This window comes from Notechis scutatus, chromosome 3 (genome assembly GCF_049901735.1).
Source record: "Notechis scutatus isolate UNSWTSFEM ecotype Mainland chromosome 3, rNotScu1.2, whole genome shotgun sequence".
Taxonomy (NCBI): Eukaryota; Metazoa; Chordata; class Lepidosauria; order Squamata; family Elapidae; genus Notechis; species Notechis scutatus.
In genome coordinates this window covers 107228651-107245316 of record NC_142011.1, presented here as the reverse complement: position 1 = coordinate 107245316, position 16666 = coordinate 107228651, and the positions used below count along the sequence as shown (strand labels likewise).

The following is a 16666-nucleotide window of genomic DNA, read 5'->3' as shown; positions in this document are numbered from 1 at the left end:
GAAAATCTTAAATTTCATGGTGCTTAATGGATGCTGAAAAATATGAAAAAGAACCTGTCCTTAAAATGTCTCCAAAGGCTGACTAGAAAAAGAGACCAGGAGCAAAGAATGGCTCTTAGATGCTGGCCATCTTCTATATAACAGGGGTCCCCAACCACCGGCCGCGGACCGGTACCGGGCCGTGGAGCACTCTCACCGGGCCGCAAAGAATTTTTTTTAAAAAAATGGCGGCTTTCTTCACCTTCGGTGAATGCTGCTGGGATCAGGGATCAAGGACACAAATGAAAGAAGGAGGGAGGAAGCAACTGAAGCCTGTCCTTCTCTCTGGGTCAGCTCTCTCAGTCTCTCTCTCGCTCCTCCACCAGCACAGGAAGAAACTGCTTCAAAGAAGCAGGGGGCTTTCCTGTCACCGCAGTGCCTCCGAAGCGCCCGTTTCTCCCCACCCCCACCCCGTCCGCCCGCTCGCCCGCTCGCCCGCCAGCGCGCTGGCGGGATTCAACCCAGTGCTCTGTTCTGCCTGCCTGCCTGCCTTCGTTAATGGTTGAATCGGAACAGCTTCGCTGAGTAAAAAGAGCGAATAGTTATTATTCTCAGCGAAGCTGCTCCCAAACAACCAGAAACTAAGGCAGGCAGGCAGGCAGGCAGAACAGGACACTGTGGATTGAAGCGGGCGGGCGGGGTGGGGGTGGGGGTGAAAGGCGTTCTGAATAGCTGCGCGACAGGAAAAGCCCCCCTCCTTCTCTCCCCGCCCCCGGTCCTTGCAAAATTTTCTGCTTGAAACCGGTCCCTGGTACAAAAAAGGTTGGGGACCACTGCTATATAAGATTGCTTGTACAAAGTATTTTCCCTGTGCCTCAAGGGAATTCAGTTTTCTCTAGACATTAGAGAAGATTAAAAACTTCTCCCATGAGCTTGCCCGTGGCTGTTTCTGTGTAAAACAATCATTCAGATCAAGATGCATAAACTGATAACCATGAAGACTAGCAACAGGATTCTTCCCCTGCCCCCCAAGGAACAGTTTGGAAGGCAAGAAGGGTCTGTTGACAGCCATCAAGTGAGGAACAGTTTCATGAGTAACTTTTATTTTCAATGGCTGACAGATTTTCACCTAGCTTACAATTACAGAACTGGAAGCTACAAAAATCAAATCAAATCAATAAATTATGAATAAATCCTCTGCCACCAATTTCACTGGCTGGCCTTTGGCAAGCTACTCACACTGCCTTTACAGAATTTGGTCTAGGTTACCATAGCCTTTCCTAACCTGTTGACCTTTAGTTATGGCCCCTTCAGATTTCACCTAATATGTGTAGAGGCTGCTTCCTAAGGTTACTCTAAATATTACAGTAACAATCCTTACAAACAGATTTCTCATCAAGGTTCAAACTCACCCAAATAGTATTGCTATCTATTCACCTCGATGTTTTTTGATAGATTTTGGAAAACATCTGAAAATAAAAACATACATTTTACTCTTTTTGTGTATGATACTTAAGGTTGATGTCAAGGAATTATATGTTCTCTTCCTATCTGAGAGCCCATGGATATACTTGTTTAGGACTGCCAATACTCATAATTTACCATCAACATGAATTCATTTTCCTGCTTCTACTGTAAAATGTAAGAAAAACAACTAAAATGATTATATATTTAGATTGTGAATCAGTTGACAAGATAGTGAACGTAAGTGCATTGATTAAAATAATAATTTACCTAACCACAATAAAACATGTAATTTTCAATGAATATTTGCTGCTTTTCTTTAAATCTTCTAACAAAAATGCATTCATTTAGACTTACATTGTTACTTTAATTGTTAACTGCCTGGAGCAGTTGGGAATCAGGTGGCTTATAAATTGTATAAATGAAGGTATAAATAAATACTTTGTTTCATTCTGTTGTAGGCTTCTATGAATAGAGGACTAAACAAAACAGAAAGAGGCAAGTTCTCCTTGGAGTAAATTTATTTGTAGTATTGGAAGACTGCATTGGGCCTTTCTATGAAGCTGTTCCATTTACCGAAAGTGCAAAGTTCTATTATGTGAGAGAAAGGGGCCATTTTAGATAATATTTTAAATTTGCCTTTCTGAAGCCAAACATTTTTGTGTAATTAATTAGGTGGAATTATAGTCAATTATAGTGCTAGAGATAAACTTTTTAAGAACTCAAGATTTTTTTTTTTTACTGAATAGTATTTAGTAAATAATTGCCCTAGTGTTCGTGTTTGTTTATGTGTTTGTGTGGTATTCATGCATATGTGTATCAAACTATTCTGACTGCTATCTCCAGTTGTATATAATTTATCTAAGCTTGTTTTCTTGGTGCTGAGACATAATAAGTTACCTTCATAATCAGGGACAACGTTTGAAATGAAAAGAGTCTTAATTCTTCAGATTTTGGCAATAACCTTATGGAGGTTACCATTTTGCCGTGCCCAAAGTGGAAAGAAGCTGTGTTGAAAAATCTTTCTGTTCAAAGTAAGACTGACATGGACATTTTGCTTTCTGAAACCAAAACTTTCCAAAATTGGATGGAAAATGTTGTAGATGTTGAAACACATGCTTCATGGACAATTGATAGCAGGAAATAGCCACACCAACACACCAACAGTTTTCCATAAGCTGCGCCTACATTGGACACTTCCTTCCAATAAATGTCAGTATGATATTATCATAGGTGATATTATTTAGCAAGGCTGGAGTGTTTTGTGCTATAAGTAGTACCACTGGCACTATATTAATGAAACCAAATATGTTATTTGTCAAGCTCGAAATTGACATATGTGTAGCCATTTTAGTTAGGCTTAGTATATATTCTTTTTCTTACTTTCTCTATGGCAGTCATGGGGGGAAGGGTTTCGGGCTTCCCACATTCCTAAAGGGAGGGGAGTAGAGATAGTTGTTTTGGCTAGGTGATCTTTCTTCCTGTGGGAAACGAGCTGAGCTGTCCATGCTTGGGCCCCTTGAGATGGAGATTTATGACATCAAGCAACGTTGAATTACTTCTATTAGACTTTGGGGAGTTGTTTCTAACTTTTAGTATTGTGGGGTAATTCCAGGTTATGTCAGATCTGAATTACTATGGATTTGATACTTTCCTAAATAAAAGAAATTGTATTGGAAGATGAACTTTGTTCTTTTCTTTTTAAATGGATTTCATCACTTGGAAACCTGACATTCTTTTTCTCCTGTGAGTTTATATTCATTTTGTATTTTTCAACTGTATTGCTTTCTAGTGAGACGCCACACTTCACTCTAAAGGAGAGGAAGGAATAGAGAATACCTTCAAAGCAAAATAGAGACTTTGAATTTTCTTCTGAGTCTATGAAAGAAGGTGCCCCATTAGACTCTCTCTAGCCATTAATTTTCTCTGTGTGAGAAAATCACTGTGTGATACATATCTTCCATCTCACGATCTTGATTAAAATTGAGCTTTTTCTTCTTGTCATATTCAGTAGACAGCATCCATGGATAATGTCAGAAAAGGATTGGAGGGGGGGGAGGCATGTACATTTGCAATTACAGGAAACGATCATAGCGCATTCTTCATGCCACTGCATAGAATCAGATGTCAGGGAGAGGAAACTGATTAGCCCGCTAATGAATCCTGAGGATATGATGGAAGTGACAAATGAAAGCTCATCTGTGAAGTCAGGGGTCTCCAACAGAGGAGTGGCTGGTAGCCTTCCAGAGAGCTGTAGCAACAAATGAATTCCAGAGATTTAGGGAGGTATCCAGCCTGAATATTGTTTAGTCAGAAGCAAAGCCTGCTGATTCCAACTGTCAAAAGCAAATATGCACAGGGCAGTAGTTTTAGCCTTAACAGTGTGAGTGGTTTTGCTTTTTCTTTACATTCTAGTCCAAAGCATTTTTTTAAAACCAACAATTTTCTTTCTTATTGGCTCTAGCTGGGAACATATACCCGAATATTTATCACTGGGGAAAATTTTAGCAACAGAATTTGTTTTAATGCAATGGAGAAGACAAAAATAGACATCCTTTCTGTACGTGTTGTTCTCATGAAATTCAGACATACTGTATACAATCCTTTGTGACTAGTGTTACTATATTAAAATCCCAGGCTGGGTTGCTAATAATTAAGTTTGCATTAGGCATTGCAACAGATCAACCAAGCCAAGAGTGGAAAAAAAGTATGACCATGAAGCAGAGAAACAGACTCTCGACAGAGGTAAGCAAAATCACACTTGATTTAAAGAGAAGAAAACTAGTAAATTCCCTTTAACTTTAAATATTAAAAGGCAAGTTGTTTCAGGAAAGATAAATCACAATGATAGAGTCTAGCAACTTAGAAAGATTTTTTTTAAAAAAAATGCAGGTAGTATTTGACTTAAACAATTGGGATACGAATTTCAGTTGCTGAGCAATGAGCATTAGGAGAGTCATCATGTAACTAAACAATTTTATGATCATTTTTTACAATGATTATGAAGTGAATCACACAGTTCTTAAATGAATAATGAGTTGTTAAGCAAATCTGGCTTCCCCCACTGACTTTGCTTGCAGAGAAGGTTGTAAACCGTGATCATGGGGCTGCAAGATGCTGAACCATCATAGATGCAAATTGGTTGCCAAGTACCCGAATTGCAATCATATGACCTGACCGCGGGGCAGGTACAACAGCCGTAGCGTTGAGGATGGATTGTTAGTCACTTTTTTCAACATCGCCTTAATGTCAAGCCATCATTAAACAAATCATTGTAAGTCAAGGATTACTTATAGATCACAAAATGTGCTGGTCCACTCCAAATCTCATAGTATTTCCAGAAAGACCTTGAGAGAACTTTCCAAATTACCACTGCAAATCATACAAAGATTCGAAAGAGAAATAATATCTTCATCTTTGGCTTATACAAAGAAATGTAGAATATTAGCCTTAGCAGCCTGTAATCATTCTGTACATCAAGGTCAGATTTAACAGATAATCAGAGTTGGAAGGGACCTTGTAGGTCATCTAGTCCAACCCCCCGCCCAAGCGAGAGACCCTACACCATTTCTGACAAATGGCAGTCCAACCTCTTCTTGAAAGTCTCAACTGATGGCGCTCCCACAACGTCCGAGGGCAAACTGTTCCATTGGTTGATTGTTCTCACTGTCAGAAAGTTTCTCCTTATTTCCAGGTTAAATCTCTCCTTGTTCAGTTGTTCTCTTACTATTTTTTTGCTTATTTTAACTTGTATTTCTGGTCTGTCTTTTACAGTTATGTTTTTGGTGGATTGAGCTATAGTTTCTTTTTGCATGAAGACGGATGCAAAGAATGAGTTAAGCAGTTAAGCAGTTCTGCTTTCTCTCTGTTGCCTGTTGCTTCCTTGCCATCTCTTTAGTGGATTCCTGCATCTTCTCGGTTGTTCCAAGCTTTTGTCAGAAGTTATTAGTGAAATGGCAGCCCCACTTTTCCCAAATCCTCTGGGATTTCCAATTTTAAAAGAATAAACCTTCTTCTTTTTCTGTAGCTGAAGGGGGGAACCTGAGATATACAACTCTTTGGGCATCTCTTCTTGTGAAGGGGATTATGCCATTGTTGATCATCACCTTGCAATACTGTGTACATGTCAAGATTTAATTATTCGTTCTGAATTTAATGCACACCCTCTCCTGTTGAATCCAAATGGGGTGAAAAGCTTACTTAGCCAGTCAGCTAAGAAGTGAAGGCATCCTATCTAATGTGAGAGGAGTCAAATGGCTTGTCTACTGCATACCCAATAGAAAGCAGCAGGTCCTGCTTCTGTAGCATCCCTGCTCCACCATTGCCAAACAAAAGTTAGCACCTGGCAACCTGCAAGCCTGGAATAAATGCTGGTGTGCCATAAATAAGCTACAATTATGCAACCATGCCAGACTCTGCCATTTGCTCTCCTGCAAACCTCACAGCATGACAATTGATGAGCAAGTAGTTGCAGAACTGGAATCTCGTGCTCCATCACCCATTCCTATAAAACTTCCTTCCCCAACATAATGAGCCCATATTTCTTTGGGATCTAATTCTCAGAATTGGCCATACTGGTTAAGAATTCTAGGAGCTGAAGTCCAAGCACAATTGGAGAACACCAGGTGGGATAAAACTACAATGTGCAAAGCTGTAAATAAACTGCCTAGTAGACTTGGACTCTTAATGGCCTTCTGATCTAGCTTCCTGCAGCGATTTAGGATGATCCATTTGACAGAGGCCCCCAGGCAAATTTATACAACCTAGACTACAATGTGCCCCCAGAGCCCAGTTAGTGTTCTGTTTAAATGGCCTCCAAGAGTGAACATTGTGGCTCTTGACATACAGCTTGAAAACACCCCTACTAACTTTCCCTATTTTCTACTGAAAATGTTTCTATAGATCAGTTGCTTTCCACAAAACAAAATATATCTGAGCTTCCCTTTATTCCTCCTCTTCTTTTACCTTCCTCTATTCATGTCGCGTTATGTTGGTCTTTCGGTGTCTAAGAGCCGTGTTTCTACTGGGCCATGCCTGTCACTTTTTCACACTGAGTTGAAAGCCAAACTACAGGTGGCAAATATGAGGCCATCCTTCATGCAGCACATGGAAAAGCAACATTTGTGTGTGTGTGTATGTGACCAGGACTTTAATTCACCCCTTTTGCAACTCCCTCCCTCCTTAGACTGCTGTGACATCACCTGAGGGAAACTGGGCAGAATTTTCCCCCATTTCTATTCTCAAAGGTATGCTGCATGGTGACTGTGAGTTCTAGTCCTGCTTTAGGCATGAAGCCAGCTAGGAGACCCTGGGCCAATCATTCTCTCTCAAACTTAGGAAGTTGTTGGTGTCATCCTCCTGGGGACAGAAGGGACCGAGGATGTGATATGATCCATATGGTGGCTTTGGGGAAGAACAATGACAGCTGCCTCTCTTTTGTCATTCTAGAAAACAGATTGTACTGAACCGTGTGTGTGTTTGTGTGTGTGTGTGTGTGTGTGTGTGTGTGTGTGAGAGAGAGAGAGAGAGAGAGAGAGAGAGAGAGAGAGAGAGAGAGAGAGAGAGAGACCCCCATGGAAATCCTTTTCTACCAAAAATAAGTCAACCAGATGTCCTGTGTTTATCCTCCTGTTTGCCTTTCTACTGTTGGAGTTGCCTTATATTAATTTCTGATTCTCAATTAACTGTTCTTCACTTTGACATTACTGCAAGGTTGCACTAAAAAGAAAAGAATGATTATGGCTAAAGGTTTGTTCGAGGGGGCGGGGGATGTGAAGTTTTAGAAAGCGCACCACCCACTAAGGAGGGATGGTAAATCGGATCGCTTCCTTTCTTTGACATTTCCCCCCACCCCCACCCCCGTGCAGTTTCCAGCAGCAGGTGGAGTCAGTGTATACAGCACTTCTTCCTGCTGCTTTATCTCTACAGTAAGGATCCCATGGGGTAGATTAAGTGAGAAAAAGAGACCGGGCAAAGTTGTCCAGTAAATGGACTCTATATTCACTGCCCTACGTCTTGAGCATCACCTTACAAGAGAGATCAGAGAAACCAGTCACAAGAAAGAGAAAGCAATTTTGCCTGCCATGTCTCCTCACAAGACTGAGGGAAATGAAATGGTCCATCAAAAAGGAGATGGTGTTCTGGGTCAGCCTGAATAATGGGCTGGGAAAGATATGAAGGTTCAGTAACAAGTATCAAGGCTCTGAGTACTAACCACAGGCAGCTTCTGCATGTGTATGTGTGTTTCTATGCAGACAGGTATGTGCTTGTTGCGCTAGAGGTAGAAGGCTACTCAACTATAGAGTTGAGAGAAACAATGCTCTCTTTAGGCTGAATAGGAATGAGAGCTTCCCCTCCACCCTCATACTTCACTGTTGCTAGCATGAGTAGTTGCTCTTGATGGAGCATGGGTAGACTTACTGCCTGTTCTTTTGACTCATTTTAGGGAGACTGAAATAGAAGTAAAATGAAAAGCCAAGAGTGATGATGGAAGAGTATAAAACAGTGAAAGAGAGATATTCAAGGCCAAGTTACGTCAGACTGGTTGCCTTTACATGTAAGAGGGAGGATTTATTTTTTGTAAATATAAATGACAACATCTGGAGGGGAAGGAGAAAATTGCCAAGTAGAAAAGGGACAGTCCTGAAAACATCATCTCCTTGGTATAATGTTTATATTAGACATTATGTCCCATTGGCATCCAGAGAGATTTCCTCCAAAGCAAATACCTGTTTCAGGGTAACTGGATCTGTTGAAAAGTTGGCTAGCTTTTATTCAGTATTGATTCTCATGAACCAGTTGCTAGAGTGAAGAATGAGGGTCTGACTTTATTTTCCCCTTCAGCTCAGCATCTTGCATCAATTACCTAAGAGGTCCCAGGGTTTTTTAAGGGCTGTGTGCAAACTAGGCATAGTTGGCATCAGCCTAGAAAACAGAGCAACAAAATCACTAGGGCAAGAATAGCCATTGGCTATTGGTCTCCATTAACACATGAATTGTTCAGAAAACATTATGCTGCCTTATTTTCCTACCTCCCTGTTAATAGCTTATTGATTTAGAGCTTTCCATTATTGAACGTCTGCTTGTAGGTCCTGGTGTTCAGGTATGCAGAACACCAATTCTTTTCTGGTGGGACTGTGCAGTTCTTCTTGCAAGAAGCAACCTGCATATTTCTATCAACATGATAGGGAATTCTTTACCAGGGTCTACGAATTACGCTTGGAATCTTCAGAAAAAGAAATGGATACACTCTGAACTGTCCAGTGCAGGTGATTGTTGATGATGATGACGGCAAGGAGGAGGATTGGATTTCCAATGCTCCTCTGTTGCTTTGCCAAATTGGAAATTCCAGACAGTGGAAAGCATCTGCTTTGCATGCAGACAACTCAGTGTGAAGCCAAGAGGCTTCATTATACCTCAGAACAATCCCTGCATGACACTAAAGAGTGACTCTGAGTTTGAGTTGGTATTAAGCTAGAAAGCCGCTGACTGGAGCTTTATTTGGGAGATTGTTTAGAGATTTGGATTGCATATTCTACTTGTATTATTATTATATTATGTGTATTATTTTATATTACACATATTTTATATTAAATTATTTTGTATTAAACTGCTTAAATATTAACTATTTAACTGCATAAAGTGATCTAGACGTATATGCCAAGCTCATTTTGTTTAGCACCTGTGTGGTTTTATGAATCATTTTTCTGTTTCTTAAATATAATTAAAAAGAAGAATAAAGCAGATTCTTAGGCAGAATTGCATATTTATAAGAATTCTGTTCAGACATAATTCTACCAATATAGAATTATATGTTCTTACCTGAACATATAATTTAAAGAAAGCTAGAGTGAGTGTGGCACAGATTAAACTCCTCAGCCTCAGATGCTCATGGAGTGAATTTGGTCCAGTCACTCACTGTTAACCCTTCCCATCTCATAGAGGGAGGTTGGGGTAGGAACATGGGAGGAGGGAGTGTGGTTTTGCTGCTTTGAAGTATAAATCAAACAATGTATAATTTATAAACTCTCTGGCCTTCATAAAAAGAGTAGAGACATATCAGTTCCTATCAAATAACATTTTATAGCACCCTTTGTTCTTCTTGTGCACCACTGCTTACCCTGGCTGATGTGGGCTCCTAGATGTCTTCTGTTTTGCTGGGAGAGATTCTTTAATTAGATTGGGGTGAATTCAATCCAGAGAAATCTGGGACCTTCTCAGTGTCAAGCATGTCCTCCGTCACTAAGTGATATATTTTTTACAATAATAACAATGCTGCTTCTGCCTCACATTGAATTGCAGTCCTCATCCTACTATTTACATCACCAGAAGAAAAAAAAAGATGCCGATACTCTGTAATAAAATGCATTTTCCTTCCCATCTTTATTGATTTTAGTTTGATGGGCGTATTAAGAGAGGTGGCATGAGTATATACTGAGAAAATGATGTCTTTAGCTTTGTTTATTAGAGACTGCCTAGATACAAACCACAATTATAAAAAAGTAAAGTACATATATCTCTCTAGCAGAAAAATCTAGATGACATCTTTCTGTGTTTAACTTATCCATTTTTGGAGCTAATTGCCTTAAAGGAGTGGGAGAGGAAGAAGGCTCAATTAACTGCCAATAGAGACAAACTTGTCACAACTAAAACCTGGACTGTGAGAAAGTTTTGAAACTCCCAAGTCCCTTGTAGTTACCTGAGTCTTGCATGTGTTCATAATTTGCATAAACTTCAATTACATATTCATGTAGATACTCCATTATTAAGTTCACTTTATCATTTCTTTAAACTCCCAAATATATAAACCTTCTTCCTACTGATCTTCTGAAGACCAAAACTGTGTTGTAAATATCTCTTGCTCTTCATAAAGCCACACCCTACACTTCCCAAATGTTGCTTTGTTACTTCTTGCACACTTTCAATTAGAATTCTGCCAACACCTTCTGAGGCATGCTTAAGAAATTGCTCTGTTTTTGCATCCATACTTGTTAGCGTTCCTTTTGTAAAAAGGAACACTTAATAGCATCCTTCCACCTATCAAACTGAAGTGCCATCTTCATTCAAACATTAAACAATTTGGAAAGGCATTCTAAAAGCAAACCACATTTATCCAGCCATACCATCATGCCTACGATTTTTCATTATGTTCAAGTTTTAACACTTCCTTTTCATTTTTTTTAAAAAAAAACATACCAACATTTACAGCATTCATTACAATTCTACTGTTGGATAAATCAATGTTATTCCCACAGAAATCTCTAATACACTCCTTCCAACAATCTCTCATTGCTGTTTCACATGTAATCATCCTCTTCATTTTTAATTTCATTCATTCTCCTAGAGACCTTTTCCACTGATTCCCCCCGCCTCCCAATTTTTTTTTGTTTCCAAAAAAAATTACTCTGCATTTTTTATGTGTTTTGAAATATTGACCATTCCTTTCTCTCTGAGGCAACTCTTTTTTTTTCTGTACACATAATACAGTAACTTTCTCTAATCATTGTTTAATGCAGGAGTCATTCCCTTACATGCATGCATTTTTTCTCATCTACAATCTCTTTTACTTCATCATATTACAAAACATCTTCTTTGTAGTTTCCATTTGCATAATTTCACACAGTTCTGTGGCTCTTTACGACATAATTCTATCCAGTCTGTTCCAAACAGCTTCCAGATATTCTTTCCTTACAACTATATTCCATTATTCTGTTGTGAAATTAATTTCTCTTTAACACTTTACCCTGTAGGATCTGTATTTTCTCTTTGTGTAATTGTTCTATTTTCACTCTCATTTCTCTCACTTTTCTCTTTTCCCTTTTTCTGTTTTTCCCCCTCAATATTCATTCTTGGTATTGCCAAATAATGGTAGGATATTAGAAATCTTTCGTCCTCTTGTATTCTTCACTGTTTTTTCAGTCTTTGATCATAAACAGCAGGTACAGTGACATTTTTAGATTATTCCTTTTTTATGTGAATATATCAATAGATTTATCTTAAACTTTATTTTGAAAAACAACCCAAAAAGAAATTATCTAAATAGCTCTCACCAATCACATTTTCATTCATTCATTCATTGACTCAATGACTCTGATCTTACCACTTTCACTCCTGTTACCTAAAGAAAGCATCCCCTCTTCCATCACCCAACTGCAGTTATTCAGAATGTTAAACAACTTTTCCCAAACTGGTCTTTTATTATCATCTTTCACTAGAGCATAACATACAACTTAGCACCAACAAATGAATTCCAAATTTAATACAGAACTATAACAATTCAGATGACACCAGTTCATGATTTCTGACATATTTTTATCCCTTTCTATGTAATTAAAGCATACCTTTACTTTTATGTAAGTATTACTCAATTCCATTTCACAAGATCAGAACATTTTGATTCAGATCTAGGATATACCCCTTTCTCTTAGTTTCACAGGACTGGTAGTAAAAAAAATTTGAATCCCACCACTGGTGAATAGGCAACAAAAGTGTAAATGAGGTACAATATTACATTTTTCAGCCACAAAGTCTCAGGCAAGACATTCTGGCTTTCAAATTCCAAGAGGTTGGTGGGAGGAGCTGCTGGCTGCTTGTGAAGAGGCAGAGGGTGAGTACAAAAGAGAAAGATAGCGGCCTGCATGCCTAATGGCACGCGAATCATATAACTATAAACCAAAAATACCAATAATACATTTAGGGTTAGTGTGGTTGAGATTGTGATTTTATTTTATTTCAAAATGACTGGCTAGAGTTCAGTGTAATACTTGCTTTACAGCTGTCTTTCGCAGTACTCTTTTCAAATTTGGATACTGTCCTCTTTGTAGAAAAATTACCACTCTACATGGATAGATTACCTATCTAGAATCTCTAATCTGTGCTCTCCAAGCAAAAATTAGGTGCCCAACCCAGCTATTGAGCTGCCATGCTACCAGCCTCCACTACCAAAAAGATCCTATAGGAAAAGGGCAGTATGGACAACCGTGGGATCTGCAGGTTGAGAGCTGTGGACCATAAACACAAAGCTTTTGCTGTGTCCCAGCATAACAGATACAGTGCCCTTGCTGACCTTAATAGGGACACTAAAGTGACAGGTCAAGGTAGTTGTGATAATGATAACTCAAGTAAGCCGGGGATCATGGTCCTAGAAGAAGAACTTACTTTGGAAAGGAGAAAGTGTGAATCAGGTATTATGCACCAGTCACACAAGAAGAGCAAGACATCCAAAAAGAGAAGCCACCTTCTGGTTGGGGACTCAATTGTAAGGGGTGTAAATTTAGGAAAGGATATGGAGGTTTTGAAAGAGGTCAGGTGTCTGCCAGGTGCTACTGCCAGCAGAGACAAGAGGCGTATTCTTAAGATAGTCAAGAATGCCAGTAAGGATTGTGGTGTTGATGCTATTATACATCTTGGTACAAATGATCTATCCCAGAAGGATGTACTTTCTGTTCAGAAAGACTTCCAGAGCTTGGGGTATGAACTTAATAATATGGGCTGCAGGCTTATCTTTTCAGAGGTTTTACCAGTATACAAGGAACAAAAAGAGAAAGGCCAGCGTGTAGCAGAGTTTAATGTTTGGCTAAAGAAGTGGTATCAAAGGGAAGGCTTTGGTTTTATTAGTCATGATGTCTGCAGCTGGTCCAATTAAAAACTGTACAAAAGAGATGGTTTGTATCCATCAAAGAAAGGGACTGAGTTACTTGGCATTAAATTTGCAGATTTCCTGGATAAACATTTAAACTGAACAGTGGGGACAGAGAATTAATGGATACAGAACATCTCTGTCCCCAGCAACCTAAAATTAATAAGGATACCAGTGCGTGCAAAATAGATGTTTGTGCAGGTAAGATTATCAACCTTGCTGTCAACCAAAACCAAGCATTTAATAGTGAGTGCCATACCATGTGCACTAATCAAACAGGTGGCAAGAAAGTAGGGGCAGGCAGGCACAACACAGGTTATGTAGACAGTAAACACAGTGTCAGAAATAAAGATCTCAAGTGCCTATATACAAATGCACAAAGTCTGGGGAACAAACAGGGTGAACTCGAACTACGAATACATGAAGGTAAATATGATATAGTTGGAATAACAGAAACTTGGTGGGGTGAAACCCATGATTGGAACATACTGGTAGAAGGATACAAACTATTCCAAAAAAACAGACCCCATAAAAGAGGAGGTGGAGTTGCACTGTATGTAAAGGAGCACTATATTGCTACAGAAATGCTTGAAACCAAAGATGAAAACCTCCTAGAATGACATGGTCATAGGTGTATATTATAGGCCACCCAATCAAGCAGAAAAAAAGATGTCCTTTTTGCCAACCAATTAACAAACATATGCAGGAAACACTCAACAATAGTAATGGGAGACTTCAATTATCCTGATATCAATTGAAAAACTAATTCTGCACCAAGTGAGAAATCAAATAAGTTCCTAACCAACCTAGCTGACAACTTTGTTGTCCAAAAGGTAGAGGGTGAAACTAGAGGGACAGCCATACTGGACTTAATTCTTACAAACAGAAGAAGCGATAGAGGGAGTTGAAACTGCAGGAACTTTGGGTGAGAGTGACCATGTCATACTAGAATTCAACATAACACAAACACAAGCAATAGAACATAATGACACCAGAGTCTTGGATTTTAAAAGAGCTGATTTTAATAAACTCAGAGAGAACTTGGGAAAGATTCCATGGATGAAAATCCTAAAGGGGAAAACAACTCAAGAATCTTGGGAAACTCTGAAAAGTATGATCATAGAAGCCCAGACCAGCACAATACCACTGAGAAAGAAAAACAAGAAATCCAAGAAGAAACCAGCATGGCTGTTGAGGTAATTCCCCGTTAGGAGAATGAGCACATACAGGGAGACGTATTGAGAGTAGTGTTTGAATAATACACACACCGCACACAGATACACTGTACAGTAAATGTAGATTTTTACTTTTCATAAAGGTTTGAGCAAAGTTCAAAATAGGCATTCACAGGTAAGATCAGTCAGTTTTTAGTCCAGGGATAATCCAATAACAAATTCCAGTGTCAAAAACAGTTCAGGAACAAACTTACATCACATCCGAGAATATCAGTCAATTAGAAGAACAGCAAAACTCTCTAACAGAAGGAAACAGAGACTGACTCACTCTCTTCTGAGACTAAGACGAAGATTAACAACCCAAGTTTCTGGCTCCATCTTATGGCCATTTGAGAAACCACACCCAACTACAGTTTTGCATTTTCTTAAAGATACAGTATTAAAATGTCTATCCTAGTTTATATATTTCCAACCCAAATAGCTGTTAGGCATTCCTAACAATGGCTGCACAAAGATCTCTCTGGCAAATTGAAAGAAAAAAAGGACAAATACAAAAAATGGAAAGAAGGACATACAACTAAGGCAGAATATCAGCAGATAGCCAGAATCTGCAAAGATGAAATCAGGATAGCAAAGGCTCAGAACGAACAAAGACTTGCAACAAAAGTCAAAGGTAATAAAAAAAGTTTCTTCCAACATATAAATAACAATAAAAAAATCAAGGAAACAGTCCACTAAAGAGAGAAGACGGCAAGGAAGTAACAGGCAACAGAGAGAAAGCAGAACTGCTTCACTCATTCTTTGCATCGGTCTTCATACAAAAAGAAACTATAGCTCAACCCACTAAAAACATAACTGTAAAAGACAGACCAGAAATAAAACTTAAGCAAAAAAAATAGTAAGAGAACACTTGTCTGATCTTGATGAACACAAATCACCGGGGCCTGATGGATTACATCCCAGAGTTTTAAAGGAGCTGGCAGAGGTCATCTCAGAACCACTGCACCATATCTTTCAAAAATTCTGGAGCACCGGGGAACTACCAGAGGACTGGAAAAGAGCGGATGTGGTTCCCATCTTCAAAAAAAGGAAAAAAAACAGACGCAGGAAACTATAGACCAATCAGCCTAACATCAATACCCAGGAAAATACTGGAAAAGATAATAAAAAAAACAGATCTGCCAACATCTAGAAACAAGTAAAGTAATAACTAGCAGTCAGCACGGGTTTGTTAAAAACAGATCATGCCAAACCAATCCTATTTCATTCCTCAATATAGTGACTAAATTAGTAGACCAGCAAAATACTGTAGACATAATATATTTAGATTTCAGCAAGGCATTGGACAAAGTAGACCAAAACCTACTTCTTAGTAAGCTAGAAAAAAGTGGAATAGATAGCACCACCACTAGATGGACTCGCAACTGGCTGGCAAACCATACTCAACGAGTAATCCTTAATGGGTCTAAGTCTACATGGAGGGAAGTAAGCAGTGGGCTGCCACAAGGCTCTGTCTTAGGCCCAGTACTCTTCAATATCTTCATTAACGACTTAGATGAGGGAATAGAACAGGAATTTACCAAATTTGCAGATGATACTAAGCTGGCAGGAATAGCTAACACCCAAAAGATAGGCTCAAGATCCAGATGGATCTTGACAGACTAGAACACTGGGCCATATCTAACAAAATGAAATTCAATGTAGAGAAAAGTAAAATCCTACACTTAGGCAAGAAAAATCAAAAGTACATATATCGACTGGGTGAAACCAGGCTCAATAGCAGTAACTGTGAGAGTGGACAACCAGCTAAATATGAGCCAGAAGTGTGCAGTACCAGCCAAAAAAGCTAATGCAATCCTAAGTTGTATTAACAGAGGGATGCAATCAACATCAAGGGAGGTACTAATACCACTCTATAAAGCCTTAGTAAGACCACACCTAGAGTACTGCATTTCAGTTTTGTTCACCACATTACAAAAAAGATGTTGTGACTCTAGAAAAAGTACAGAGAAGAGCAACCAGGATGATTAGGGGACTGGAGACTAAAACATATGAAGAACGTTTACAGGAACTGGGCTTGGCTAGTCTAGTAAAGAGAAGGACCAGGGGAGACATGATAGAGGTCTTCCAATATTTGAGGGGCTGCCACAGGGAGGAAGGAGTCAAGCTATTTTCTAAAGCGCCTGTAGGCCAGACAAGGAATAATGGATGGAAACTGAACAAGAGATTTAACCTGGAAACAAGGAGAAACTTTCTGACAGTGAGAACAATCAGCCAATGGAACAGCTTGCCCTCGGAAATTGTGGGAGCGCCATCACTGGAGGCTTTCAAGAAGAGATTGGACTGCCATTTGTCAGAAATGGTGTAGGGTCTCCCGCTTGGGCGGGGGGTTGGACTAGATGACCTACAA

At 39.2% G+C, this 16666-nt stretch overlaps 1 protein-coding gene across 3 annotated transcripts in view; it reads right to left on the bottom strand.

Moving 5' to 3' along the window:
* TNR (tenascin R) overlaps positions 1-16666 on the bottom strand; it is a 481637-nt gene that overhangs the window by 416305 nt on the left and 48666 nt on the right. The gene's annotated exons all lie outside the window — the stretch shown is intronic.